The sequence below is a fragment of the Anas platyrhynchos genome, chromosome 12 (genome assembly GCF_047663525.1).
Source record: "Anas platyrhynchos isolate ZD024472 breed Pekin duck chromosome 12, IASCAAS_PekinDuck_T2T, whole genome shotgun sequence".
Taxonomy (NCBI): Eukaryota; Metazoa; Chordata; class Aves; order Anseriformes; family Anatidae; genus Anas; species Anas platyrhynchos.
In genome coordinates, this window is record NC_092598.1 from 6,574,658 (window position 1) to 6,600,558 (window position 25,901).

The 25,901-nt window shown below is 34.6% G+C and overlaps 1 protein-coding gene across 2 annotated transcripts in view; it reads right to left on the minus strand.

The window, feature by feature from the left end:
* Positions 1 to 25,901, minus strand: part of WWOX (WW domain containing oxidoreductase) — a 509,171-nt gene that overhangs the window by 451,123 nt on the left and 32,147 nt on the right. The window lies entirely within an intron of this gene.

The window sequence follows — 25,901 nt, forward strand, 5'->3', positions numbered from 1 at the left end:
GGAAGAGTATGAAGCGTGTTTTTTGCACACGAAGAAAACAATTCTTTAACAGACTGTGACAGCTAAAGTAAATCAAGGATTTACTTTACCAAAGCAGTAAATGTAGTGATGAGGAACTGCTTCCAAAAGACTGTAAAGCAAAGTGCTGTAGTAAATAAAGCCTTCCCACATGCTTCCACAGTTTAGCTCTGAACTTTAGAAGCACGACTTTCAAGAAACACGTCACGGCACAGAACACCTTTGCTTACTTATACCCCACCACTGCCCTGTCTCTTCCAATGCAAAATGTGGAGAAATTGAGGACGAATATGCAAATGGAGCTCTAGAGGCAGGCATATAGCTAATATTAAGTAATTCCTAATTCTACTACATTCCTTTTTGAACTGACTATAGAGTATATACTATACAGTATAGTCAGTTCAAAGAAGAGATAGTATTGTGTATGGAGGTTTAAGAATGTTTATTGTATGCCTATAATGCTCAAATTCCACAGTGCCTATACAGATACAGTAGCTTGATGGCCTCCCAGGTAACTGCAACCATGTGTGCCCTTGAATGAAAGTGGCACCCTTCCAAGTCTGAGGCTGAAGAGAGAAGACTGGAGATGTCAGGGGCTGTGGGCAGATATTTCCTGTGAGAACTAAATAATATCACACCCTAATTTACAGTTAATCCTGATTTAAAATCAGAATACTGTACCCCGATATTTTCATGAGATTATCTCATCCCTAAATCATGCTTAAGATACTCAGGAAATAAGGGTTCTGTGCTCAGTTCTCTCCAATACCTGAGGTCTCTTGATGAGGGCTGGCTAATGGAAGGAGCAGTCGTGAAGAGTATAAATAAATACAAAGAACTAAAAGGCAGCATATACAAGGCACCTTATTTCCAAATCTACCCTGCCCTGACCCTGCAATGAGTGGCAACAAAAGTTCTTAGCTTTGTTTTAGGGCTTGAGATATACAGGGTACAGCATTTGCCTCTGTTGGCAATGTTCATTCAGTGTTGGTGGTGGATGTTGCTAAGAACAGTGATACCACCACCTGTGCCATTTCTGATGCCCCATGGAAGATCTAGAGTCAGTGGCTAAACTGTTCAACAGTATTTCCACTAGACTCCACAATGCTGTGGGTATGTGACACGAGCCCCCTTGAACTGATTTTACAGTTTGTCGAAGTATGCAGTCACGTTGCATCCATTGCATGCAATCACACTTTGTGCTGTGCAGACAGCTGAAGATGAGCTCAACAACAAAATCTACAGAGCCACAACACGCTGCTGACTTGGACCCAGGTGTGGGTTTATTTCACCTTCTAAAATACGTTGTCTCTGAAATACTTCACTTCATTTTTTTCCACAATTTAAACTTCAGTTCTTTTAGTCATGTATTAATTGTATCAGTTATTTGTATCCACAGCTATCACGTACTCTCAAAAGTCTTTTTATCTGACAGAAAGGATGATACTGTATTGTACATTAAGATGACAGTTGCTTAGTTATCATGGTGTGAATACACAAGACAATAGTAGTTAAAAGTGAAATAATTTTAATACCAAGAACATCTAGATCATATCAGCAGATGCCAAGTTTAAAATATATACCCCTTTCCTTCCATGATAAAAGCAAAGACACTGAAAAGAGGCTACTTCTCTTTTGCCTTTCTTGTGAAACTTACTTATTTCATCACCTACTCAAAGGATAATTTGAAAATACCATCTAATGTGAGAACCCTGGTATCAAATTTTGTCTTGCAAAAGAGTTTTGCGGTATGTTAACTACTTGAAAATAGAGGTCTACGGAGGAAAGAATTAATATAACCTACATAGCAAACAATTAACGCAACCTTAATGCTAAACAATCTTTGAACTCAGCACATTTGGACAAGACTACTTATCAAAAAATTACTGTTCTTATTTCTGTTGGTTGCTAAACAAGGTAATACAGTAATACTTACCACAACAGTATTATGCAATGATCCAGTTTTAATGCATACCAGCATACAAGAAATTAGATATAGAGAAAATCTCTCAAGAGTACTTAAATTTTAATCACTTTTTTATTGTTATATTGCAGGAGTCAAGAGTAGAGTAAACAACGTTCTTAACCCCACAGGGCCTTAAGCAGGTACTTCGTACAGAAATGCGAAGATGCTAGCAATTTGTACTGTTCAGAGATGCTAAAAAAGTCTGCCGTCATTCAATACCCCCTTGTATCATTAAAAGATTCTTATGCAGCTCATTCACTGTCAGTTCAGATACCTTAAATCCATCAATAATATTGGAAAAAAAAAAACAGCTAGATTATCAAAACAACATTTAAACAAAGCTTTAAACTAACCTCTGACAAAAATATTTTCTTTAAGGGTATTTCACAAACCTGTACAAGACAAAAAAAATAGCATACAAAACCACATTGCTTATGTTTTCTAAACTAGTCTAGAATTTTCTGTAGAAACAGTTACTTGGCTGGCTAAGTAGGACAGCTAGTACATTTCATGTCTTCTTCAAATAACATATTTTATGAGCATTTCTATGCCAGAAATAAAAACCTAGAGGTTCAAAAATCAGTACTCTACACTAGTTATGGACATGTGTTTGACCAATTTCCTATTCAAAACATAAAATCCATACACAGGTGGATTGAACTTATTAATGTTTAGGCAAAGTGCAAATTTAATCCATGAATACATCCACTTCAGAATGCTGATGCACACAAAGATACTTAGATGTATCAAAGCCAGTGCTGGACCCGCCGTTGCCTCTAGAAGACAGAATAGTTTTCTCAACACTCTTATATAACTGATTAGGAAAAAAAGCCTAGAGTATCTCAGTACGAAACTATCGATAGGCAAATGGGCATTCTTCTATTACAAAGTTATATCATCTATGGCACTTGAAAAAAACAATGTTCATTAACTCTATGAATAAACTCTATGAAAAGTTCTGGACATTCATTGCCTTTATCTTTCTATGCTGACGTCAACTAACATTGGTAATACATTCATCAATTTAGGAAGCAAAGAATAAAGAGGTACTTTTGGAAAAACAACTTTTCTGTTCTGAAAGTATCAGCTTTACATACAGGGCTCAAGACATCTTATGACATTTTAAAGTATATTTAACGTCTTAAAAAAAACTGCAAATGGCTTTAGTCATTTACTGTAAATGTCCACTATAGGTTTCATGCTCATCAGATGGAGTATATCTAGCACGTATTTATGGTTTGCTGTTGCTTTTCAAAACAAAAATATATAAATCTTAATACTCTCAGTTCTAATGTGCGGATACAATCCATACTCTAACAAACATATGTAGGATGTAACCCTGTATATGCTTTAAGAATACAAAGTGGACAAATACAGCTTACAACTTCACGTACACCAGTACTCTCCCTTCATCATCTGAAATTTGGCAAAGAAGTTAAGAGATGTGCTCTTCTTTCTAAACTTTCTGTAAATATCATGGATCAAACAAGATCACCTTCAGGCTGCCACCTTCAAGGGATTTTTGTTTTACCATGATTTTTGAATGGAACAATGCAGACAGAGCATTTCACCATGAACTGTCAAATTCTTTGTACAGATTCAAGGGAAGTCTTCACTTTTCTCTTTTATTTTTTATTTTTTATCTTACAAACAGAAAAGGACATTTAAAACAGCAATGCATAAGCACCAGTCTTAGAGATCCTAGTTCTGTTTCTGCTAAACTCACTGCCAAACTCCCATCAATTAGGAATCACAAAAGAGCTATTTCATAAACTAATATTTCATACTTTATCTGTTTGTCTTTCTTCTCAGATCCTGCTACTAGAAATATTCCTATTTTAAGAAAATGCTACCAACCACTATAAATTTGACACATTTAATATTATCAGGAGAAAGTTTCTCAAATCCTGCACATTCACATTCAGACCAAACAAATAAAGCAGTCTCCTAAAAAGAATCACTACCATGCACTACAACTTTAAACTTCAATAATGGAAGATTAATAAGAATATTTGATGTAGTCAATAGATTAGTTCAAAAAAAAAGTTTGCAAGCAGTTGAAGGAATTATCTGATAAGAAGATAAAATTAAATTGCCACAATTATCTTGCTAACCTAAACAAAACGGGATGAAAACAAACAAGTGCTTACATTGTCAGGTGTTATTTCAACCAGGAAACCTTGCAATGCATTATCTCACTGACAGCGTTCACCAGAGAAAGACAATGCTCCCTCTATAGATTTGAGGTCTAATTCTTAGGTGAAAAAACTCTTCAAATACTGTTTTCAATTCTGGAAATAGGATAAACAACAGAAACCAAAACCAATCTGACTGCAAGGGAAAGGAATCAGCAGGTGTCAAACTCTTCCCCCCTCAACCCCTAAAGGCAAGGTAAACAGAGAGAATCAACAGAAAGAAAACTACGTTTTCAAATATTATGGCCAGGTTTTCTCTACACATGGACTAATGGGCAGTCTTTCCATTCCTGCCTTTTATGTTCTAATCCTACATACACAACCTCTCTTTACATTTTTCTATGTGTTTTTCCTATCATATGATTTATTTATTTATTATTTTTTTTTACTCTTCCCCATTCATGATACACTGTAGTCTTTCATGTCAACCGCTACTCTTGGAACAGCTTCCTGGGAGTTCAACAAGGGCCCTGTCTTTGAAAATAAACTTGAAAAACATTTTGGCCAGAAGTTCTGAAATGTGTGCACTTTGGGCTCAGCAGCTCTGTCAGTATAAAGTTGCTGATTTTGAGAGCTACTGAGTAATCAACCCTTCCAGTGATTACCACCAAAGTGCTCTGATTCTACTATGTATGGTGTTGTCAGAGGTGTAAAGTATCTTAACATGAAAAAGTGTTTGTTCCTATTCTCATTTATCAATGCCTACTTCAAAAACATCTGTAGTTTCACACTCTAGCAGTAGGTAAGAGTGTTGGATCAGGAGGACAAGGGAGAAAACAAACAAGAAATACCTGTCAGATTCACAGATAAAAAATACAGGAGGTAAAGATGAGCTGCATCAGGAAGGACTTATCCAGACAGAAGAAACTGCATGGAAAGATGGATCAGCTGGAGATAAGAGTCAAACCAGACAGCCTTCAACAGAGTGCTTTTGCACTGTCTCGAAGGAGTGGAGCCAACTGGTGCAATGCAAGGGTAAGAATATTTCTCCTTGAAAACCAGATTTTAATATGCAATACAACATACATTATCAGGTATGTTAAGCTCTGCTGCTATCTATAGTGTGATTTTATGACTCGCATGAACACAGGGAGGGGATATGTATACTAACAAAACCTGCTAGGAAGGTAAATAAAAGAAAATTTAGGGCACATTGCCTACAAGCATTATGTTTTTTAATCCTGACCTACAGTTATATATTTGAAACAAATTATGAAATTAAGGCTTCTAAAACCCATTTGCTTGGAGATGATGACACACAAGACAGTATAAAACAATTTGTCTACATGCCTGTGGAAAATATGAGCAACATCAAGAGTCTTTATACATTTTAAAACAAAACCCATTCTCTCTTAAAAGTCATAAATAGTTCCACATGGAATTCTTACTAATATTACAACAACAGTATTGCCCTAGTTCACACAGGTAGTATTAATAAAATGTTCTCCATTGAGTCAAACCTTTCCAAAAGTATTCACTTGAAGAGTTATGTACATTAGAACAATAAACCTCAGTTCAACACAGTTCCAATTCCTGATCTAGTCAATAACTCGAGATTAGAATGTGATTTCTGAAATAAAAAGCAAAAAAGCATATTCTACAGAGAAAGTTTATATTACGAAGGTAATATATGCATAAAGATTTTATGTTTAACTGATACTGTAAAAAAGTTTTTCCATAATACCTCAAAACATGATGAACTAGATTACTTTAAAAGTTTAGATTCTTCTGGTTTGAAAATAAGCAATATAATGCTCCCTACAATAAAGAAGAGAACTCAAAGGAACATTTCATGCTAAATGCTTTACATACAAATGGATTTGTGCTCTATTTTTACTGGAACTTTGTCATGTTTTGTGAAACCACTAATAAAAATGTTCATTATAGCTTAGGAAATGTGTGGAAAGAGATGTCTTTATCTAAAGCAAGGCTTGGTCCATGTTAGCTGAGACCACACACAGTGGTTAATATTTGCCAAAGAATGTAGCTTTTTACAGCAACCAGGTCAAAAAGACAGTATATCAACTTTCAAATAAATTAAAAATAATGCAAAAATGTTTAAGTTATATATCCAAGACCTCATCAGCTTTTAATTTAAATGGCTGCTGGGAACAGTATACAAAATCATAGTTTATGAAGTTTTGAAATCTAGGGTCATCTTTCATAACAAATAATCCAATAAAACTGAAGTTAACATCAGTGACTAATTTCAACTACAATAAAACAAAAATTAGTTTATGGACACAAGCTAAATATACTGAAACTTTGAATACCTTTGAAATTTAACCAGTAGATTTACAGAAGAAGTGGGCCTCATCCATCTACCATCTAAACATACACAGAAAGTTATCAGATTTTCAACAGTACACTCGGAGCAATCACTGGGCCCCATTCGAACCACAGAAGGGTTGCTGTGCTTTGCACACTTAGTTCTTTATGTCTTTCATCACAAAAAGCAGCCAACTCAGATTACTACTGACAGGATGAGGAGGTTGGTGTTTTTTCTGTTGTTGCTGATTTTTTTTTAATACTTTCTTCTCTGCAGCCCCCACACTTGGTATCACTACACATCTATCTACAACGCAGATAAACGTTCACATTTTCTGCTGTGTTTTACAAAAACATTGAAGTGCTTAATATACTTTTATGAGTGTTTGAGAGGCTCTTGACAAGACAAGGAATATTTCTTGACTGTCTTAGAAGGAAAGAACCACTAGAGAAAAGGACAATGATATTTGTTTTAAACAAGTGGTGTTTTTTTTTTTTTTTGTTTTTGTTTTGTTTTGTTTTCTTTCTGGGTATGGGGAAAGAAATTAGTGACCCACAAATATGAGGGTTACTGGGAAAATCTGTGAACTTGTATGGTCAAGAAAAAAAGTTTTCAGTGATGACAGAATGCAAGCAAACTAGATATAGATAACATAGCCTTCACAGAGAGTGAGATTACTAAATTTTGGATCTTTCCCATATTAAAATAAGCATAGATTCCCTGTACTACTATCTTATACTAGTATTAAAGCTTTGAATCTGAAACAAATCAAAACATTCTGAGATTGTGCCCCCAGATAACAGCTCTTTTAATATCTCCTTTGCAGGTTAAATTCTTAGAGGAAAACAGAATTAGGTTGCAATGAAGAACAAGCTAAATGTCAAGGAAAGGAAGTAAAATGAGAAAGAGTGAGAGTTGTGCAGTAGGCTCTCACATGGTCACCCATCCTGCCACTAATGTGTCTTGTCCGCCACGACACAGGTTGCCATGATGTCCCTTTAATTTTCAAATCCTGCCTGCACAAGTTATGACAGAGATCCTGAGGCAAAAATAAATATATCATATATAATTAAAGACTATACCCATATAACCACAGAAGCAGAGTTCTCATTCTGTAATGCCTAAGGAAGAATACAAAAATATGGCACTGCCTTGGGAGACTCTCCTACTCTCTAGCAAGTTTTAGGCTCAGGACATCCAGAATCAGAGATGGTACCTTGGTGTCTAATGACTCTTTTTTATTAACTTTCATTAACTTAAGTAATTGCTTTCAGATCCATGCAAACTTCAGCAGCCACAATGTCCAGAAAGTTATTGCTTTGCTATTGCCTTCTGCAGAAGTGTTCAAATCCAGCTTTGAAGCACAAAAATAATTTGAACTGCTCTCATATGAGAAAGAAAAGATGTTCTCATAAAATAATCCAGAACAAGAAAAAGATCAGAGTTACACCATAAAAATGATGGCATGTATTCAGTTAAAATGCAGAAACCTAAATTTTCACAGAGAATGAAGTACTATCAACTTCAATAAAGCTGTAAATAAAAACGTTTTGCTAATCTGAGAAAAAAAAAAACCTCTAGGATTTGACTCATTACTGCTAATCATTCATTAATTTTCATATTTTTCTCAAGTATTCATATACCAAGGAACTGATCCTCACCACAATTCATGTTATTTGCAGATACAAAAATTTGCACAAGTCTCTCTATATATATTTTCTAATAGAAGAGCAAAATAAAACAAATCTCACGCATAACTTTTAATCTACTAGAGTAGCAATTATAGAAAGCTCCAGTAAAAAGCATCTGAAAAATCTCTTTCCAGCCAACACAACTTAGCCAGCTGCTTCTCACAGATACCTGCCAGGAATGGGGTGCAAAACCATTCACTAGTCTTTGCTATATAGAAAAGACTACACAAAAATACTTAAAATTTAATTTAAGTCTGTCAATCACTTCCTGTCTTTCACATACATGTGGCAAGAATCCTCCACCCACCCCTCTGAAGTTACTGACACATTTAAAACCCAATGGCTATAGCTACATTTAGCAGATTCATTTTAAATTAGCTTTGTCAACATCACTACAAAGTGTTTGGAAGGACACAGTAAGTGGTCTTTATATGTTCTTACCCAAAATATAAAAAAGGGTATTTTCCTTCAGTAATCATTTTATTCATAATTTAACTTGATTTAAAATATAGCAATACCTCTGCGCTATCTGATTTATTAATGCTGGATGAATACAATTTTGGACAACATCAGGTGTCAATTTACCTCCCGATAACTATTTATTATGTTTCTGTTCACTAGCTGTTCCATCACAGTTGTTGTCAGTAGCCTAAGTCTATTCTAGATGCTGTATGTACAGCCAACCTTTGCAATATTCCTTGTCTTTTTTTCCCCCCTTTCAGTTTCCCAAACAGCCAATTAGTAAAAATGCACACTGTTTAAGCACAGTGAAAGATGACAATAGCCACAGCAGAGATACTAACCTTACACAGAGGTGCAAATATTCTTTTCACAGGGATTAGTGCTGTGATTTTATCCATGTACATTTTTAAACCAGGAAAATGAAAAATCCCAGAAACAGTTTTAAATTTCTTATTTGGAAGACTTTTAGTGAATTTCAATACAAGGTTTAAATACTTCTCTTTTTAAAAGAAAAAAAAAAAAAAAAAAAAAAAGGTTAACAAAATATTAAGGGAAGAAATGAGAAGCACTTAGATCACTCAGCAACCAAAGTCTAGATTTCTGTTTCAATCTAATATTACAAACGAATAGTTCAGCATGTGGCCTGGAACACAAGCATTTCAGGATTTATTTTATCTCATCAAAATCAAATTTTAAGGTATTTTATATCCTGCCTTTTTATTAAAGGTAGAGGGTTGTTTTTGTTTTTGTTTTTGTGTGGTTTTTTTTTTTTGAGAACAAAAGGATGGATTTTTCTTTTGTCTTTTAAACAATTTCAAAATAATTTAAATAGATTACCTGGATCTAATTTAAACACATTATAAAATCTAAGTTAATTATCTTTAATTTTAGGGGAAAACACAGGTAAAATATCCTAGCATACGAGCAAGATAAGTAAATTCAAAGCTATGTTAATATTCCTAAGCTTCCAGTTCTGATCAAAGTAAAACATGAGCATTCATGTAACAGAAATCAAAAATTTCTTGCCCCCAAATAGAATAAATTAAAGCAGAGAAAGCTACAATGCTCCAATCATAGTTCAGAACGGATATTAACTTACTTTTGAGACACTGCCTTTAAAAATAAAAACAATGACATGGAATAAACCCAATTGTGGATAAATTCAGGATGAGTATAGATGTAAGCTTTTATTTGACTCCTTTTTACACCATTCCCACAGGATGTCACTATTGCTCCATGTCAGTGGGGCGCGTGCCCAGAGAACATTGGCTAGTTCCGTACCCTACTCTCTGGAAGGCAACATGATGCAGTCATATATAGGTATCTCCTGTTTTTGCAAATAAGACTGCAATAATGACTTATCCCTCTCAGCTGTCCTGTTACAAGCTCAAATATTTGACGATCTAAAAGAGTTAAAACCTGTTCCTTTTTAAAGTCCTTTTTGCTTGGAACACTAACAAATGTGGAAATAATGATGTTGATGCCAGCACATTGTCCCTATTCAAAGGAGCACGTGCTTCATCTAAAGGCACTAAAGAATCCTCTTCTTTAACTTCTTATATTTTCACTCTTTATAATTTATTTTCCAGGTATTCATGTCATTCGACAGATTTCTTTCTAACAGCATAGTGACATCTCGTGGTGACACTCAGAAATCCTAGCTTGAGCACAGATTTCTTTTTTGTGAAACATATAAATCTACCACTATTAAAAAGTTAGAATCCAAACCCTATCAACATCCGATTCTCTAGTCAAGTATTATCTCTGTGAGAAATGGAATCTAACAGAGATCCTGCACTGATTCAGCTGTTACAGTCATCCCTGTAGAGACGAGAGAATTCCACATTTCCCTGCCTTTAACAAACCAGTCACCCTCTCCACTGCTATTGTTTGGCAAATGCATAACTAGAGTTTTAAGTTGGGAAGTAACTTCTCAGAATCAGAAATTTCTAGGAAAAAAGAAAAAAAAAAAAAAGCAAGAAAAACTAAATAAACGAGAAGAATTTATTTATTTTTTTAAACACAGATACAAAATTTAGCCTTGGCATGTTAACCAGTGAAATTGAACTCAGCCAAAAGTAGATTTGAGTCAACAGATATCTATTATACTTCTGATAGTGGCATTTTAAAAAGCAGATTTTTGAGTGTTTCAATTCAGCTTAGTTAGTACACTAAGCAGAAGAATAACATTTTTTTTTTCAAAGTTTTGCTTGGATTTTTTTTTTGTTTATGCTTTTTTTTTTTGCAAATACATTTGTTTCAGTAAGGTAAAAACTAAGATGTTCATATTGTTGGCAGATTTAAAAAAAGAAGTAGTTTTTTGTGGTTTGTTTGTTTTTAGCATTTTATAGCAAATATTTTCTGTTGTAAAAATGATGTGAATGTTTTGTACAGTCCCTTCACCTGTTAGCGCTACTTAATGGATAGTGACACTTAATGAACAATGTATTTGTAAAGTGCTGTACCTAAAACAAGGCATCATCAGCAGAAATCAGAAAAGAAAATTTCCCATTCTGCCATTACCATATATGCAATGTAACAATAATGAAGACCAGGTGCACACATGTGTGAGATATTTTATACAAGAACAGCAAAACTGTCACTGTGGTCAGCAGTCTGTGAAGAATATAAACTAGAAAAATTACAATGTTGCAAACGAAAAACCCCTAAAGTAATTACTGAAGTTTATTTAGCAGAATATGCACCTTTGCTACGCTTAAGGTATTAGTGTTACAGTTTGTGTTGCCCAATATTTCAAATAACCTGCCATCTTCAACCTTGCCGGTAAGCCAATTACACTAGTTTCTGTTGTGCTTGAGACTGAAGTTAAAGCCAACATGAAAATAGCCCACGTTAACAACCCACTGATCCTCAATATAATGCCTCAGTTGTTCTGCTCTATGTGTTCCAGAATAGCCACTCAACATGATGCAGAAGGGGTCCAACGCTCTAAGATAAAGAAATCAATTTCCATTCACAAAATGTGGGATGTAATAACACATCTACAACCTGACTGGGAAAATCCTGAGTCTTGCAATACAACAATTCTTCATGGTTACAAGGCACAGTTTAAAACTGAAATGAATCAAAGCCCATACAGCAAACAATCACCCCTTTCTTTCAAAAAGCCTCAAGATCTGATCATTTTTGGCGTCTGACTCGTGCTTGGCATGGACAGCTCTTTCAAGTAAACACTGTAAGAAGCTATGCAACAGACATGATCACAATACTGAAGATGTCAACAACTGAAATACTCTGTTACTGCTGAATAAAGTATTCTGAAGTTTGGCCAAGAGTTCTATCAACAACAAAGCTTAATTCCCTTCTTTTTCACTGGGATAGTCATTTCTTTCCAAGAATAAATGACTTTTATTGTTTCTTTAACTGCTCTCTGTATATATTCTTGAAACTGTTGTTAGACTGTAATGCTAGTAAAACACAAACTGCTACCAGTAATAAGCTTTCTGAACTCCTGGCACACTTCAAATGACTAAAGGGATTAGCTTGTTGCTTTACAGTTTTCCACATGTTTTCACACACCTTGCCATGGTTTAAATCATCCCTATCAAAAACTCATATTCAGCCTAAGGAGTCTAAAAACAACCAGATCTGGAATTTTTAAAGAGCATCAGAAATTTTCAAGGCCAAATCTCTTTAAGGTGCTTGGGTAATCAATCAGCTTCTTTAGCAATAAAGAAAACAAACATAGACGTAATTTTTTGATGTCAGAGTCTGAAACCAAAGCAAAACATGACAAAGCCAGCTGTAAAAATAGTCAGAAAAAGAAGAGTGGTCACACAGGAGTTAAAAAACCCTTCATAAATTATAGAGCGTATATTACAGCTTCTCATTTCAGGCGTGATACCACAAATCTTAATCATGCAAAGAACTGCTTTGTTTCCTCATCAAAAGATAGGGAACTAGAGGGAAGTTTTAGCTCATTTAACTCATTGTTAATGACAGTGCAAGAATTCTTTCATCAAAATAATTTAAAGTAATGTATTCATTCCTTTATATCTAATTAAAAATATCCTGGAGGGCAAATCCAGAAAAACCCACAGTCACCTTGGTGAAGATAGGTTAGGTCTCAAAATGCAAACTCCACAGGCTTCTGAATATAGGATGAGACACAGGATGCTGAAAAGTGTGCAAAAGAATCTGCACCAACTTGCCACACAGAACAGCTCTGCCAGGATGTGTTCCTTGCAAACATGTGGGACTTAGCGATTAGTGGAAATTGTGATTATTCACATTCCCTGACCATTTCTCTTTTCCAAAAGTTGACATGGAAAGAGAATGAAAGAACAAAAATGCAAAGTAATTCCAGTGCTGCTCATCACTGGAAGAAAAAGAAATCCTTTCCAACTCCATGTAAGACTTCACATGCCCAATACAGTGACTAATTGAACTGGACATGATTTGAATCAGACTCAAAGACTTGGATGAACCACTTGAAATGCAGTGTTGATTCTCCAGCTTTTTATAACAAAATGGCCCTTTAACAAGCTACCAATGCATAAGGGACAGGTTACGCTGAAATACAGCAGAAGTTGCAGAGAAAAGAAAATGCAGTTACATACCAAGTTAATTTCTCAAACAGATTATACACAGTAAAACAAAGTATGTATTTTCTCTCTCAAAAAAAAAAAAAAAAAAAAAAAAAAAAAAAGTGATCTTGGAAAATGATTCTCCAGATGGCAAAGTTCTTCTTTCTACAGAAACTACATTTTTCTTTTCCAAACTACATTCTTACAAACAAAACTCATCTTTTTGGTAACACATATCTTAAGACACATGGATATTAGCTTTATTCAACTAAGCAGCTGAAGTCACTCAACTAGTTTAAAATCCAAATATGCATCCTGACATGTTTGCATGCATATAATTTCCAGGGTTTTTTTTGGGTGCCTGTCAGGAAGTCTCTAGATCCATGTTTATATTGGCCAATGACCTGACCATGTTGGCAAGACAACAACCTTGCTGGTGGCTCTGAGCTGTTAATTAAGTTTAGATGCATCATGAAATCATACTCTTTCAAGCAGGTTATGCAAACTAAACAGTAGGAAGGATCCGAAAACAGCTCCAGGACTGAAATCAGCACCATAGTCTCTTGGACATGTAGATCACAAAATGAATTTTGTGTTTAAGCAATGAAAGCATCAAATAAATGGTTGGTTACAACAGCTTATTAAAAAGGATTAATATTAGGTATCTTATATTGCTAGTCTGTTTTCATCTGGTTTACTTTCTATTGTATGGTTCAAAAAATTGACATTTTAATACAATTGTTATTCCTTTGCTTTTCTTCCTTTTTCCCTCTAGCACCTCCAGAGCTTTATTGCTTTTAACCAAGGCTGCTGAAATGTTCCTAAAAACCACAACATTCATTTTCTCCTTCATGAAAAATTATCTGTGGTGCCTATTACCTGTCTTGCATATTATCTGCCATTTTATGGATTAAATCCCCATCTTCTGAATCCCTGATTCTCCTAACATGGCATAAATCAGGCACTATTACATAACTACAACACACCTTGATGCATCACTGACATAAAACTCAGCTACTCCATTTCAGAGGCTTTTATTTCTTTTTATTTCCAGTTGATATCAACCAATCACTGTACCTACCCGTGGGTATCATTTTCTGCTTCTGAGAGTAGCAATACAGAAATAAATAACAGATTTTTAGAATTTGTATTACAAAACTGACCACAGGCCATTTCTTCTTACACATGACCATTTTTCCACACATATTTCTAAACAGCAGCCCCAGAAGCAGCTTATATATATTATAAAGTATTGCTTTAAATACATCATTCCTCAGACTGTATACATTTTAAAAGGTAACTGAAGAGGAAAATGAAAATTTATGTACTTGTATACTAGAAAAAAAAAAAAAAAAAAAAAAAAACACAAGAGAAAGCTAGAGTAAAATAAGGCTTATCAAAAATAAATACAAATTTCAACAATTTACTTGATTACAAAGGTTCCAAATCAATCTGTGGTTTTCCTACTGTATTCTAAACAAAGACAGCGGCCAGTATCAAATGCAAGTGTTTTGACCTTCTTCTCTATCCTTTCCACTTTACTCGGGACATCTGCCTCCTCTTCTGTCTTCTTCCTTTCAGCTTTAGATGTTTAACTTGCCTGCATTCCTAACTGGAAAGCCTCATTCTCCTCCCATGTGGTGTGGTATGGTCCCAATAGCTGGGAGTGGGAGTAGGAGGATGTAAGACTGTAACATTGAGTAAAGGAGCTGTGGATCCTTCCCCTCTTGATGAGCGATTCTGTTAACTCAAAATTTACTGTCAGTTACATAAATTATAAGTAGAAATCCAACCATCAGTCTACAGCTACAGTTCCAGATATAATCAAGGAATAACAATAAAAAAAAATGTAATTTTATCCTTCCTATCTTCTCTCTAAAATGTTATATCACGTATGTCATGGATACATCCTGCTTCAGTTCATTAATAAATTTTCAGTGACCCATTTCTCAGGAACTCTAGTACAAGTTTCTGTTTAAGGTAATATATAACATATCCTTTAAATAAAAATGTAAAATTCAAGATAATTGAACCAATTTTCAAGATATAAAGAACCTTAAGAAGATTTAAAATGCTTTCACAAAAGTATTTTGAATGTGGGAGCAGGGAGTTAAGGTTACCTAAGGTTTGTCTTCTCTTAATTTCAATTCCATGTTAATTTAACACTAAATGCTCTAGATCAGTATAAGGCAGCACACACAGAAGTGCCTTATATGTACCAGATGACTCTTGTATCACTGAGAAAAAGAATGTGTCCATGTTGCTGACCAGAATCGTTATCAGCAATATTACTTTTTGCGGTGTTATAGTTCCATTGCTTTTGCATCACTGAAGCTCACCCTCTTAAAACATAAACAAACTGCTCATTTGCAAAAGTGAGATTCACCAAGTTAAAAAATTAAGTTGTACAGATCAGAAATGTAATCACGGGAGACAAGCTCTGAGAGTTTTTCAATCACTGTGGGGCTGCATCAATTTAAAGTCATGTTACATTAAAGAGAATAACGTCTGGGAAAGTCTCCCAGTTGTCACTTTAGATTAGATTTGTTGTTGTTATCAGACTGTGCATTCTGTAGGCTTTTTTTTTTTTTTTTTTAACATTTTAAAGCTATTGCCTTATGCAGCCACACAGTGCATAAAGAAACATGTAACATACAACTTTTTAACAACTTTTTTAATTGCCTAGAGATTAGGAATCTACACAAACTGTTAGCCTAAAAAGAAAAAAAAAAGTATACACACCTTCTTGAAGCCTATTAACATTTGAACTTTAGCAACCTCAGAGTTACAGGGAGGAAAACCAGACTAACCTTTTTTTTCTTTATTTATTTTATTTTATTTATTTATTTATTTATTAAGATTCAGTAAAGGAAGTCCAGCTTCTAAGCGAAGTCCTGTCGTTCATGTCCAAAGAAAGGTCAACAGAAATCTTTAGTTCTTCCAATAATAAAACTGAACATTCTATCAAGATCTGATGCTGACAGCCAAATGAATTGCACTTTTTGTTGCATAAGTAAATTTCCACCTACATTAATGATTTATTTGTGTAACTGATATTATATTGCTACGACGGTTCTCAGAATTGGGCTTTCATTTCAGACAACTAAACACTTTGTGGAAGATGCAAGATTTACCTAGATAAGAATAAAACTGAAGAATTTTAGTTCATTTCTGTAAGTTTTCAAGCTGATCCCTGATTTATTACATTTACTCTGATAATCAAGCTGTCACATAAAGGATTCTTGAATGTTAGTTGTATGTAGTCACATTGTCAAATACTTTCACACAAATGTAGCAAAATCACTAAATATGTTGATATTACTATATCAAAGTAATATTCAAATTAATTCATAGATTTTACTTCAATTGCATAAAACACTTTGGGTATTAAAATTATAGCTTCTAATATGAAGTATGTTTTTTTTTATACAGCTTTTAAGGCTGTATAAGTATTTCAGTAGTATTAATCTTTCTGAAAAATAAACTCAGCAGCACTCAAGTCTATGTTCAAATATTTATTTAGCTTCTTGTATGGCCTGCAAACAGTTGGACTGAAACTCTTTCCTGGTATGTAGTATTTTGGTATTAGCATAAAAAAGCCACTCCCAGTCTTCCCAGTTACTACAGATGTGCCAAGATGGGCCAAATTAATTCCAACCTTTACAAAAGATCTTTCCACTCCAAGAGAAGACAATGCACCAGCACCATATGACATTTTAAAGCTTACCACTTAATTGAGACCTGCCATGGGTATGGAAAAGAAGTACAGAAACTGATATCTAAAAATAGTTAATAATCAGGTCTGGGGCTTGCAATGGTTATTCTGAAAGTGGACTTTAGCCTTGTATGGACCACCAAACGTATAAAGAATCTTATCCTGAAGTGTGACAGCTGGAACAAGCTCTGTCTTAAAATAGTTCATCTTTAATCTAACACCATAGCCCTAAATCTGTTCTGGTTCTACAAATGCCTCTAGTTATTTCATTTTTATCAGTGAAGAAAATGAAATAAAAACTATTTCATACTTAACACCAAACAGACCATGTTATCCCAGAAGATGTGTTAAAATAATTTAGCTGTTAAAAGAATCTTTAACTATAAATGTACTAAATTCCAGCACAAAAGATTAACTACAAAAGAAATTAACACTGCCTTAGGAAAGAGAGATAACATTTTTCTAAAGCATTTCTAAAGGTTTTTGATATGCTATTTTTTAGAATTATATCTAGAGAGAACTAATATTTTTAAATGAGACTTTCACAGCTGCTCAAATTTCAAAGTAACGTTTGTGCAAGTTCAAGAATTCTGTGGAACTTGTTTTGACTACTTTAATAAAGCATCCATACACAACCTTTATCCATTTAAAGACTAAATACCTAGGAATCAGAATTTATCAATATTAAGGCAAAAAAATATTCACCTAAAAAAAAAAAAAAATGTTGTTCCTGGTTCTCTCAACTGCTTTGTCACAACACATCAAAGTATAACATTTTCTCCCCTCAACAACTTAAAAGTTTCCAGGGCTTTACCACCAGTCGAAGCAGTCTGTTTGCATTCTCCAATACAAACTGACAATCTAGTGATACAGTACATTAAAAATTCTCTGTAGTATTGACTGCCTGAAGCTGATGCTCCCTTGCTAAATGCAGTGCAGTTCAATTAACAGCTCTTCAATATACAATTTAATTTTTCTTTCATCTTGATCCACAGCCGAGCTTGAAATGAGGAATGCTGGAATAGATGTACTTTAAATATTGAAGCAAGTCTTTATAAATAAATCTATCAAACCTGTAATGATTTCTGTCATAACACTACCAAATAGATGAAACTGAATGTCTTGGATTTTCAGGTTTGTGCATTGTTTTTTCACAACCTGAGCAGGGCTGTAAACTGTTGTGCCAGGGAGGGCATCAAAAACTTCCCCTAGAAACAGAGCTTTTCCTTTGCTTAACCTTTCTTAGGAAGTAGAGGAACATTTTCCTGCTGAGCTTTATAAACAAAACCTTTAATGTATAAATTCCAGCATCACTAATTTCACCAGAACTTGTAACACTGGGCAACCAGAAGCACCAGTTCCCGTGACAGAATCTGCACACAAGTGGGAGACAACCAATTCTGGACTTAAAAATAAACATTTAACACCCAGGTACTACCCTGGACACGTTTTTTCCTGTGACAGTACGAATGTACACAGTATGCTTCAAACTATCTCTAGGCATTCATGCCATTTCACAAGAAAATTTAAGGTTAATTTAATCAGGACAGAATGAAATATTGCATTTCAAAGTTACTCTAACTGGGACACTGCTGAAGGAAGCTATTAATATCTCTTACAGTGTGCATGCTCAAGGAAACATTGTGAATCAGCTCATTTCTCATAGGTATACTACACTGCTTTCAAAATGGTAGGATTTACTACTGCTCATCAGCGAGGAAAACCCTCTAAGCTAGAAGCATTTTCTACTCTTTAAACATATTCACAAAAACCAACTTGACAACACTTTCTGCCTAAGGTACCAAATAAGCACACTACTGACGTGGCTGCCTACCCATCAGCAGGAGATGAGTTCAAGAAAGAGAGGCTTCACTCAGTGAACACGAGCAGAATTAGAAGTACAGTAATCAGTTTCAGATGAATTCAGTCAAATTGCCTTTTCCCAAGTGATACGTTAATGCATAGTGAAATACATAGGTTTATCTCGTTTGTGTCCACGTTTATAATGGCATGAGCTGAGATTATGAAATTTTATTAATTGTTATACTTTGCACTTTTAATTATCTTATCTGTATTATCACTTTGATAGACTTTTATAACATTAACACATCTTATCATCACCATTTACTTTTTCCCTTTAATTCTCATCGTACATTTAAAAAATGTAACTCAGTACTGTATTTTAAATTGTCACAGAAATAACATTCTGCATTTACGGTAATTAACTCATCATTACTTCGAATAACTACACTAATTGGTATGCTCTACAAACCTGCAACACTGCAGAATTAAAAAATAAACATAACAAAGATATAATTTACAACTAATCTATACTTACAATTAAAGTTAGTTTCAAGATTTATTTTCATTCTATTATTTTTTATTAGCTACAGCAGACAGTAAATGGGGTGTACCACGTTCTGCTTTGCAAACACCTAGATTATAAAACATAATTACACAAATTAATTAGAAATGAGTACATACATTCATGTCTTTGTTTGTAACCATAACATATTAAACATGACTTCATTAATGAGCAGTTCCTAAAAACGATAAAATAGTGTGACCAAGTAAAATTTAAACGTCCCTGATCACACAAGGCATAGTGTCACCTTGACACAGAGAGGGTTCACTGCCACGTGAATTCCCCTGACATTCTATTTGAGGTTGCAGGTAAGCATGCAGGTTGTCCTTCTACATAGCAGATTAGTATTTCTGAGATAACTCTTAATACCCGGTTAACATCCCATGTCTGAATACAAGTCCTGAATGCAATTTTCCTTGAGTTGGGTCCTGTACTTTCTTTCCCACCTATTCACAAGAGATCTGGGATGTCTAACACAGCCTGAAGTTCCTTCAGTTCTGCCCACAACTAGGTATTTACCCTTTCCCCAAGGGTAAAGGGTAAATATCCCCCATGCTTACATGAACCTAATAAATTAAGGATCTTTTCCACTTTTGCAAAACAAGAGATACTGATCATAAGTTTGTTTTGAGTGATTTATTTGCATTTGTAGAGAGTGTCTACCAAGTCAGGTAAGCTGGATCAGATACGACTCACCAGTTTACCATGTAGTAAAGAACCTGTAGTGTAAAATTAATCTAAGACCTTTGAAGTTGCCTAACAGTGTGTGTTTAGGACCTTTAGGACAAATAGCTCTTTGTTATTACAACCAACAAACATTCGAGGCCTAAGAGACCTGAAGGTGCTTCAGTTAAAACCAGTCGGGCCACAATTTGTCCCTCGTAAAAATTACAGAACACCAAATTCTGTAATTACGTACATTTTCTTCCCCATCCAGAAGACTCAACAAGGGTTCACTGAGAGGGTTGTCACACACTGGAACAGGCTCCCCAGAAAAGTAGTCACCAAGTACACCAAGCCTGTTGAGTTTAAGAAGCATTTGGTCTATGCACTTAATCACATGGTCTAAAATTTTGTGTAGACCTGTGTGGTGCCAGGATTTGGACTCGATGATCCTTACGGGTCCCTTCCAACCCAGGATATTCTATGATTCTAGTAATGAGACTAAGAAAACAAATCTTAAAGGAACAATTTCTTCACATTTCAGACTGCACACAGTTTGAATCAAACTAAGCTCTTCGGGATCTGAAAAGATTACAACTCCAAAAACATAATTGCTGAGACATGACATCTCTTTGTTTTGGTCTTAATTTCAGAGCAACTTTTAGACCAAAGAACCTTTATGCATTTGTAAGTAACAAATAAATCAAAGAAGAGAACACAACACATACTAGGTTAGCAACAGGTTTGCATTTCACTTGACAAACAAGACTACCTTTTTCTATGGAGCATTCAGTTTCTTCAGCAAAGTGCTGAAAGTCTAATGACCGCTCAGTTATTGCCAGCTAAATATTTTGCTTACAACTAATGCGATCAGATACTCCATCCTGTTCACTTGTAATAATGAAATAAACTAATGAAGCTGTTTTTTCACTGTAAAAATCAATTACATGGAAATCTATGAGATCTTGAACATAAGTGTTAGGGTTTTTTTGTTTGCTTTTTTATAAAATTAGAGCAAAGAACCAATTTGGGGACAAATGACCCACCGGATTTCACCACGACTTTCATAAAAATTATCACAGTACATATTAAATCATTAGCGAGACACAAAGCTGCCTGTTAGTTTTAAAATGCAGAGAATGAAACTCATTGCAGAAGCAAAAGAGGGCCAATAATATAATTACAACACTATGCCTGTGCAGCCTGAGTTAATGCTGTTATTTGACATTGCAAGGCTATGCTTTCTCCCATGAGCCTCAATGGAGACAAGGTTCACTCTAATTGGTTCCAAAGCACAACCTACCAACAACAGTCTTCCTCAGGACCAGGAATGGTAATTTCCACACGACTGTAAATAGTGTTTGCAAACAATACAAACATGGTAATAAGAGACTAGGTGGGTAATTAATGTGGTTACAAAGCAGCTTATTTGCATTTTTATTTAAAACTGCCTTCTTTAAAAAGCAGCTCAGATTTCTTTTTGCAAAAGGAGCCTTGGTTAAGGAATAGAGCAGTAATTACTCTCTTTAGGGGTTCTTTTATACATCCTTTAGGGAATTAGAATGAAAAGATAAGCAGAATTATAAAGGGAATCATGTAAAATATGAAATGCACTATAAACACTTAGTACTGTATTTACCATAAGCTAAGCTTGTCTTCTTCATTAATGGAATATATTACAAGCTTACGTTACAATCAGATTAATTGTGAAGATGGTTAAAAAAAATATAACCAGCCACTTTAATTCCCCCCTCTTTGCTCCCAGAACTTGCATTTAGAAATCTAGTGCCAGTAGGACTCAGTCTAGGAAAGAATGCATCTACCTGGACTGTATTTAACAAGAGGCTCAAACTTAACCATGTTTTCAGGAACAATGCCTCTCTTCACATAAAGCATAAAAAGGAAAGGACAAATTGACCGGACCATTGCAGAACTTTTTGATTTTTTTTTTCCCAAATATAAAAAAGACTATTATTCTTTTCTTCCACAGTTAATAAACTCTGGATATTCTAAAGGAAAGAACATTTGCAGACTAAAAAAACAGTCACCGTCAAGACAAAATGTCTAAGCAAGATGTTCTGGAATTCAAATCTATGTGACATTCTGTAATCTGTGGCTCTGCAGAACTGAAAAACCTTGGGTGGGTACCACGCATTTTTCCTGTAAATTGTCATATACATGCAAATATTATTAAAGAATCAACAATCTCTGTATTTCACTGACTATTGTTTAGTAAAGATCAAAACTTTTAATTTTCTGTAGACATTTTCAAGTAGATAATACAATCACACTTTTGAGAAGTATATTCCTGTTTTTTAAAAAAATCTATTTTCACACGTATTATGGACGTTATTTTGAAATACAGATATCAACTATACCAGAATCAAAATATTTCCAAGATCCTACAACCACGTTGAGAAATTAAACATATATCACATTAATTAAACATTTTGAATTTATCCATGTTTACAGGAAATATAAGCCATATGAGCTCCTAAATGCTTGGAAAATGCCTACCAAATCCTTTAAAGCCTTCCTGCATTCGCTCACACTGACCAGCAGTCTCCTTTGTATTTCATAAATGTAATTACTTTAAAATATCAGTGTATTTATCTGGACAGTAAAACGCTTTCTGGAGTACAGTAATGGTGTGGGGCTAACTACAGCTGAGGACAGAGGTATGAAACGGTTCAGCTGTAGTCGGTACATCAGCTCTTGTGGAAATGGCATCAGTATTCAGAGGGATGCCCAACCCTGAAAGTTAGGGGCTTAACACATCTGCTATATAATTCAGACACTGTTTTACAGTGGTTTCATTACTAACCATAAAAATGGTAACAGTGGAACTGTATAAACAAACTGAACAGTGTTTTTACTGTAAAACATGAATGTAATATAAATATTTGTCTTTCCCTTTTCTCAGCATCTGTAATGAGAGCAAATTCATGCCATATGTTTATAGTGTACAGAAAAATAGATCTTAACAATTCATCCATGTAAATGTTGGTTAAACTGTTTAATGTTTTTAACTGTGGGGTTTTTTAAACACAATTTTCCTTGCAAATCGTTAAAAAGCTTCTTGCTGTTGTCAGTGGCCACATTCAGTGATTTGCAGCTGTTTTTAGATGAATCTGGCTGAAGATCTTGGAGACCACAGACTTCTCACTGATAACAAGGTCAATAGCTGGCAGGTTGAGCATGTCCCTGTGGCTAGTTACAGCCCGAAGACACAAACCTGCAAACCGAGAGAAACTGCTACCACAGAACACATTATTAGTAGACTTCAAAAATACAAAAGCAGCTGCTTACCAGCTTCTTATACTAACAGAGTGTATGAGCAGACTGCATTACATTTAATTCTGATTAGTGCTGTGTATGCACACTGCTACTGCTTAAAATGACATCTATCACTGTTTAATAACTCACTTTCCACCTGTACCCAGGAAACAGCTTTGCTACATACAGAGCTCTTGCAAGGTGTCTCAGCAGAACAGGTTACTAACAGGAACTTACTGAGCTCTTTAACATCATGGCCAACCCCTTTCACACTGGTCTCAACCAGCATCAGTGATAGTAACACCAGATTAATGCTTACATTATCAATTCTCTGCTAGTAAAATGAGGTCTGATTCAATCAGATTACAGCTAATTGAAAGATTCCTTCACTTCAGAAAGGTTTGGATCACACCCTTAAAAAGAAAAAAGCTTTATATCAGCAGTGGCTATCACGTTTTAGTGAGTGCATCTGTGGCTGGAGGTGAGACATGCCAATACAGAATTTATTACATTACCAACTAGCTTGGTAAACGATACCTCTTTCTACAAGACCTTTTCCCCACAGCAAGGTTTGGATAACTGCTTTTATCTTGATTCTTTAACACGGTCGCTATTCAGAGCGCCAGAGGATGAAATATGTCTGTACACTGCAGGCTTTTATAACTGTATGCTACACTGCAACGGCATGTGCACACCAAGAATATGTAGTTTTAGAATGTCATGCTTAGAAATGATACAACTCTTTATTACAAAATAATGACACCATATTAGAAATAATATTTTCACAGAAATGTGTGTGCTTCACAGTGTAATAGTCTGAACTATTTTCCATTTTGAAGAGATTACTTTTTAAGACCTTTTATTTAGCACCAATTTGAAACTCCAATTCTATACTCAGTAACAGGCTGTGGCTTCATTCTGTATTTACTACATACCTAAAGCTATCTTTTAGACACTCTTCATGTTTTTCCATAAGTATCTGCTACTAATCACAATGAGATGCCCCCACTTAAGTTAATTTCCAGTAACAATGTCTTGTGCTGGTTCTAACATAAGCTTGGTGTCAAATGCCTGTTTCAGAAGTCTGACTGATTTACAGAAATACCTCAGAAAATTAACATCCAATAGACAGAAAAAGAAATTGTATCTTTTGTATCAAATTAACATCCACTTGTACTAAGAGACTAAGACAACAATATTTTACAGAGCTATCTGTATGCTATGCACTTACATGAAAAACAGTAAACCAAGGACACTGGTGGAGCTTAAACACTACTTGGGAAATCAGTCCTCCTTCCTTGAGAAGGAAACAAACTAAACACATGAAAATTTTCGCCCATGTTCTCAGTAAATGTGCCCAATTTGCCTCTCATCTTTCTGCACGTTGCAAGACTACAATTGGAATACAAAGACTCAGTTATCAGGTTTTAATTTAATTCAGTTACTTAATCAGCAAGAATATAAATCACTCATTAGGTGGAGAATACTTTGGGGGAAAAGAAGACAGCAAGGAGTCACGTGTATTTTGTTGGTTTTCTTCACAGCCATTCTCGAGCTTCTCTGTCACATCTATACCTTGTAAATTCCTAAATATAAAGGAAATCTAAATTTTCTTTTTACATTTTAATTCAATCTTTGATGTAGTTGTAGGCTTAACACTGAGGAATAATTACGAAAGAAACATTATACTTTTTATGAGATATTAAATTTACAATTTATCTTTTAATATCTACTTCAAAGACTATTTGACAGGAATAAATAAACGAGAGCTTCATGGCAAGAAAAGCTGTGATTTATGAAATATTTTATTATTCATTCTCTTAAGAATTTTCTTGAGAATACTGCTAACATCTGGAGCTATGCAGTCCTATCCAACCATTTCACTCATAGTCAATTAGAAAATTATATCAATAATAATGTAAAATAAATTACCTAGCTTCTCTTCCTGGAGCATAGATTTCAACGTTTGTCAGAGCAGCTATGTGTACAAACAGCACTGTAGTGTTTTTCATTAAGCCTTAAAGTCAATTAAGCTACGAATTGGAACAATCATTCCTCCTTTGCAAAGTATTGATGTTTTCTTGGCTGCTTTCAGGCCTTTTCACTACTCAAGGAGAGATTTATGTTTGACAATTTCTTTCTGATTAAAATGAATCATAACTCTAGAATTCTAATTTCCTCTTTTCTGAGCAACAAAATTATCAAACAGTTTTAAATTGATTTTGAATGTCATCGTGCATGAACAACATTCATTTTCAAGATATCAAATGTAAAGCTATACTGATCTCTCTTTTATCTGCTTTTACATACTTCCTCTCTTGCTTTCTCTCTCTATACTTACGTATTTAAAGACATTAAATTGTACAAATATAATCAACTCTACCTTTCTGTAGAAATTATCTGACAGACTTGCTAAACCAATCACATTAAAATTTGTCACAATGTTTTACGCACAAGACAATTACCTATTTGTAGTAGTAATAAAATATAATCTCCTGTAGTTTAGAAGGAAAATAACTGGAATACTGTAGCTTGCAAACAAATGTCAGTTGTCTAAAGTAATTAGCAAGTTTATGTGGCTAATCCCTGCTCAGATGGCTCAAATTCTCTATAAAGCATCTCTTTTGACATATATTGTTAAAAAGTTTTCTAGATTTGTCTTCAGCAGTCAATTAAGATCAGTTTGAATTTGTTTTTAAACATCCAGAATAGCAGCTGATCTAAAGAACAAAAA